Below are 6,064 nucleotides of genomic sequence, written 5' to 3'. Positions count from 1 at the left end.
ATAAATGCAAACTAATCAGTGATTAAAAATATGTTACTTAAGTATAAGATAGTTACATGCTCCACCACAATAAACAAACAGTTGTGTAAGGCAGAGGCCTGAGGCCCCTGGTTTAGGAACCTCAAGTGGTCCTCTGGAGACCTCGAGGGTTTTTAGCCTTTTTCTACATATTTTAATGCCACGGTTTTTCCTCTGGGCACTGCTCAGGGGCCCCGGAAGCTTCAGGGCCCCTAGGTTTAGCCAGTGAGCGTTACGCCACTGTAAACATACGGCCTAACAAAAGTGACCTGTCATAAAGTATTTTTGGTACTAAATGAACTTTTTTATTGGATAATAATATGAATATCCAACACAAACTTTAATGTTAGTTGTATCTTTGCAATATTCTTACGAATCATACAAATAATTTGTTGATTTGATTTGATTTTAACTTGTTTATTGGAAAGAAAAATATATCTAGGCCTAAGTTAAATTTACCACTAAAATGTGTTAATAACATTTGCTTGATATCATTTTATATCATATAACCCTACCGGGCGCTACTCAGCCCTGCCAGGCGAATATTAGCATGACCGTCCTGAAGTGTCGTACTAAGCACCAAACGGAAACAAAAACGAGACCAAATGAGACTCAGAATGTTGCAAATACCATAATAATTATCTACTCTCGTTTGGTAGGACCTACCAAACGAGAGTAGATAATTATTATGGCTCTTATATGTCTCTATAATTTTTAGGTATCCTTCACTATTCCACATTTCTAATCTAGGCCTAGGCCTATTTGACTTTTTGTATTTAAAAAAACACACGATGAAAATAAGTTAATATTAAATATAACTCCTAGCTAGGCCAACTAGACAATCATGTTTAATTATAATATTTAATAAATACCAAACTGTATATGTAACCCAGGCAGCATTTTCCGGTTTCTACACTACCTGAATATTAGGCCTGGCCTAGCTACTGTAGTACTAACACTGCAGTCCCAAGAGCTTTCAGATTACTGCTAGCTAGGCCTAGGCCTGCCTAGGCTAGGCCTAATTTAATTTTGCAAACAATAAAATAACAATAATAATCAAAATGAATAATTAAATCACCGTATCGCTGCTTCCCAAAAAAATAATAATATAAATATTGGGCCTCAGCAGTGCCAATTGATTCTACAACGTCCACAGTTCATAAGTTTTCCCCTTGCCTTGAATTTGTACTTTGAACAGACACACCCCAAAAGCAGTTGGTTGTTATAGTAGGCCTATTTGTAAGGTAGAGCCAGTACGTACACACAGGGGTAACGGGACGATTCGGCCCTGAGACGATTCGGCCCGGGACGATTCGGCCCTGGGACGATTCGGCCCGGGACTATTCGGCCCGGGACGATTCGGCCCTGAGACGATTCGGCACACTTACATTTATCGGCTTTGATATGCATTTATAAGCATAAAATAAGCTTTTTTCCCCAAACTTTATTTTCAGAGAGACTATGGGGTAGCACTACTAGGGATAAAGATGCAATAAAGCAAACATTTTGAAAACATTGTCGAAAATAATCATTTTTTAGTCACGCGCGCGATGTAAATAAGTTACGCCCTCTGTTGGCCGCTTGGCGAATGCACGAAATAAACAAGGTTTTCGAAGTAATAAATTGAATATAAAATTACGTTTTTTTAGTAATTTATTATATACATTATATCAACTTTGTCAATATCAATAAAATACGGATTGTTAAACACCTTTAAAAACTTGATAAATAAAAAAAAAATGAATATGAATTTGGTCTAAAGTGAGACGTTTCGGCCCACAAAGTGGGATGTTTCGGCCCAAAAGTGGGCCGAATCGTCCCACCAAAAGTGGGCCGAATAGTCCCGGGCCGAATCGTCTCAGGGCCGAATCGTCCCTGAACCCACACAGGTAGTCAAATAACCGGATACAGTCGTCCCGTACATACATCATATTATAGTGGGAATTCCCCACGGTTATTTTAGAGTCGCGTTGTTAACGCATCATTGATATCAAATTGTGAGGGAGCTGTTTGTTTAAAATTAAAATGTTTTGCGAATTTATTAAGCAAACTCATTCTATATTATAATATTATTATTATTCTATATTATTTGGTATGAGTAAAGACAAGAATAATAATAGTTTTTAAATGTGATAAAAACAATTAACTGTACTGGTACTCTTCAAATTATCACTTAACTTAAAGACACCTCAAAGTAGCGACCATTATATTATCTATATATAAATTTACGTAAGGGCAAACTTCGGTAAATCGCGCGCTATTTCTAGAATGTTTACTCGATGGTATATAAAGTTGGTTAGAATCTCGGTACTGATTTTAACCACCTGATGTAACCCTGTTTACTAATTAAATTGAGTTAGATAATTAGTTATTGACAATTAAAACGAATTTAGGTTCAACGATTTGCCCCAAATAGGGGTGTTTTCCGATCGTGGTATACACTGTCTAATAGATGTCCTCTTGAAAAATACTTGCACACAATAATACGAGGATGCTTCGCATTTTCCTATCTCCTCCTACGATAATTGTTTTTAATAGCTGAAAACCGGTTGAACAGCTCGGGTACAGTATCATAATGTTGAAGACAGGGCGATTTTCGTAAAAAAATACTATTTTGATAGATTTAATATACGTTTATACAAATGTATTGATTTGCGATGAATGGAACATTCCAAATTATTTGGTTTAACCATGCTTGCATACCTCCATGGTTTAACACAAGTAGGTAAATTTATGGGCCCTTGGAGAATAAACATAAATAGTATTGTAATGCTATACAATACTGTAAATAGGTATTAACAACTTTTGATCGCCATTTGAATCGCAAATGTCTTATTGTGTGTGTTGGTACTGTTAGATATAATATAAACAAATATACTAATAAACTTTATTACTGGAGTGTGGGTAGCCCCTACTTTTAGATTATAAACACATAATAATATAATACTTTATTACTGACAGTTGCTTCTCCGAGCTTTTGGGGCATAGATCATTGTGGCCAAATTTGGTGAGAATCGGATAAAAACTGTGGCCGGCCTCCAGGCTGTTCACAAACACACACACAGACACACAAACATAGAGGTGTGAAAACATAACCTCCTTGGCGGAGGTAATAATATTTATTTGGATCGACTCAAGTGATTCAAGTTGATATTCTAAGGAATTATAAATACCCTAATGGGAGTTGAATGTCCAGTGGCCTAATTGTTAAGTTACAGGATAAAGGTGATGTGACAGTCGAGGGACCTATTTTGTTACAAATGAAAACGAATACACACGATGAAAACTGCCCGGGTGGTTGCAACCATTTTTAACAGCTATTCAATGCTGAAAATTGTCCGGTGGACACTTTTAAACACCGGAAAATGTTCAATCTTACATCGGTACTGTTACATTTTTTTACCGAGACTTTAAACTACTGTATATATTTTATCACAACAAAATCTGTCACAATATGAACAGTAATAGCATATCTACTGGTTTCGTGTAATTGTATAGATGGGGAACTAGCTGAGATGGTAGAGCGCTCGCTTTGCATGTGAGAGGTACCAGGATAGGAAGCGTTTACGAGATATAAGGGGTCAAAGTTCAAAATTGACCAATATAAAAACATGCTATATCTCTGGAAATTCTGGACCTAGTGAGATAATTTTGGTGTCAAATTGTTCACAATGTATATGTTTATATTAGCTCTAACAGAACTTTCTTTGTAAAATTGAACGGAAACCCCATTTTTTAGCAATTTTGACCTTTGACCTCTTTTTGCTATAAGTAACGGCAGGTCAGAGAGAATTTAAAATAGGAGCAAATTGTTCCCAAGATATACATTTATATTCAGTGTAACAGATGATATTGATTGAAAATGACCGGAAGTTTGGTTATTAACCTTTGACATAATTGAATAAGGTTATAAAAACATAAATTAATAAATATTTGTCGTAAGGAGCCAATTTTGGTATCAAATTGTTCACAATATATATGTTTATACTTGCCATAATGCAAAAATTTTTTCAAAAAGTGACTGAAACACTATTTTTCTGTAATTTTAACCTTTGACCTGTTTTTCTCATCTAAATAACGTCATGGCATAGAGATTTCTAACGGCAAATTGTTTATAATAGATATTTTTATTCAATCTAATAGATTATACTGCTTGAAAAATACAAGTGTGATTGTTGCTTTGAAATCCTGTACATAAGAGCCTATCGGGGGGATTTAATTCAAAGAGGTGTGGAAGGGGAATACTACTACTATACAGTACAATGTCTTTCAGAAACATTTGAGCAATTTCAATCAGGTATCCATGTATCTCCAATAAACGGAATGTACGGTTCATAGAGAATTCAGAAGTTACCCTTGGTTCATTTTGGCAAATCCATATGGGTTCCTTTTAAAAGGATTGAGGGTACACAGACAGGCTTTTCCCATGGCTTAATATTGGAACCTACAGTTTTAGTTACCCGATATATTTCTAACACAGTAACTTATGTAGCCAAATGCATTGATCTGATACAGGGGCCAAATGTAGAACTAAACATACAGTAGAGAAGGGTCCTGCTGTTGTTTCATTTTAGGCAAAATCCAAATCGGTTACTTAAGGATCGAGAGTGCACAGGCAGCTTTATTCCATGTGCCTGTCTATATAAACCCACATTGTCACGCCTTATATTTCCATTATGGGGCTTAATGTCCATCCATGGAGGACCGGCCTTTGGGTGGTTAATTTTGGCAAATCCATAAGTGTTCCTTAAGGATCGAGAGTGCACAGGCAGCTTTATTCCATGGGCCGCGCCTGTCTATATGAACTCACAGTGTCACCCCTTATGTTTCCATTATGGGGCTTAATGTCCATCCATGGAGAACGACCGGCCCTTGGGTTAATTTGGGCAAATCCATAAAATGTTTCTTATGGATGATCGAGGGTGCACAGGGATATTTATTATATCTCTATGAACCCACATTTTCACCCCACATACAGTATTTCCAATATAGGGTCTCTTGTAGACCCACATAGAGAACCCCGAAAGGTCCATGAAGGATCGGCCCTTGGGTTCATTTGGGCAAATCCATAAATGTTATTTAAAGATTGAGGGTAAACATTTTAGTTTTATTCCATAGTTCATCTATGAACTATTTACCCCATATTAATTTCTAATACAGGGCCTTATGTAGCACACCACATAGAGATCCCAAAAGGGTCCTTAGAGGGTTCATTCGGGCAAATCCATATGGGTTATTTTAGAATCTTTTGTGTACAGGAAACTCTTTCCTGTATGGGCCAAACTATCTGTGACTATATAAAAATTGTGGTCTGTCTGTGTAGTGAGTTGTGGATTGAGTTTGGCCACCTGGATCTGCCTATGCCCTATCCTGTACGAATTGGTATTCTCTGGTTCTGATGAATAGTAGTTTATTTTCCAAAAACGAATATTGTAGCCCTAATAAATTCAACTGTATAGTGGCAAATCATTGAAGGTCAGCGTAACATTTTAACATCATAACATTTTAACCGTCATAATATTAATAATTTTATTATTTATTTTACAGTATTATAATTATTAATGCGCACTAGAAAAATATAAAAATACCATAACTTCACTGATCAAATAAGGTGATTACATTTATGAACATCGATCTCATAGTTTGAATAACTTTGCATTATTTAGTATATCACTTGTTCAAATGTTGACCTTTGACCTATGTCAACTTGTGTAATGATAAATGTGCTCTTTTGATTGTGTATGATTGATAGATGTCTTAACAGAATGATAAAACATAACATTTTTCTTAAATGTTGGGTTTATATGCAAATTGTGTGATTGGTCAATATTGACATTTGACCTTTAATTGAAAAGTATTTGTTTTATAAGGCGACTGAATAGATACCTATAACCATACATATGTATTAAAAGACCAAATTGAACTTCAATAAATTGGTTATAACTAGAGGGTGAGCTCGCTTCGCTCGCTCCCCCTCTAGGAAGTGTAGACGATGGTTCTCGGAATGATAAAAATGTTCTCCTTGTACGTTTTCTGTCGGTTACCA

At 35.9% G+C, this 6,064-nt stretch overlaps 1 protein-coding gene across 1 annotated transcript in view; it reads left to right on the top strand.

Moving 5' to 3' along the window:
* LOC144837882 (2,3-bisphosphoglycerate-independent phosphoglycerate mutase-like) overlaps positions 1-6,064 on the top strand; it is a 119,245-nt gene that overhangs the window by 52,657 nt on the left and 60,524 nt on the right. The window lies entirely within an intron of this gene.

This window comes from Antedon bifida, chromosome 3, assembly GCF_963402885.1.
Source record: "Antedon bifida chromosome 3, ecAntBifi1.1, whole genome shotgun sequence".
Taxonomy (NCBI): Eukaryota; Metazoa; Echinodermata; class Crinoidea; order Comatulida; family Antedonidae; genus Antedon; species Antedon bifida.
Note: the sequence above shows the minus strand (reverse complement) of the source record. Positions and strands in the feature narration are given on the sequence as shown.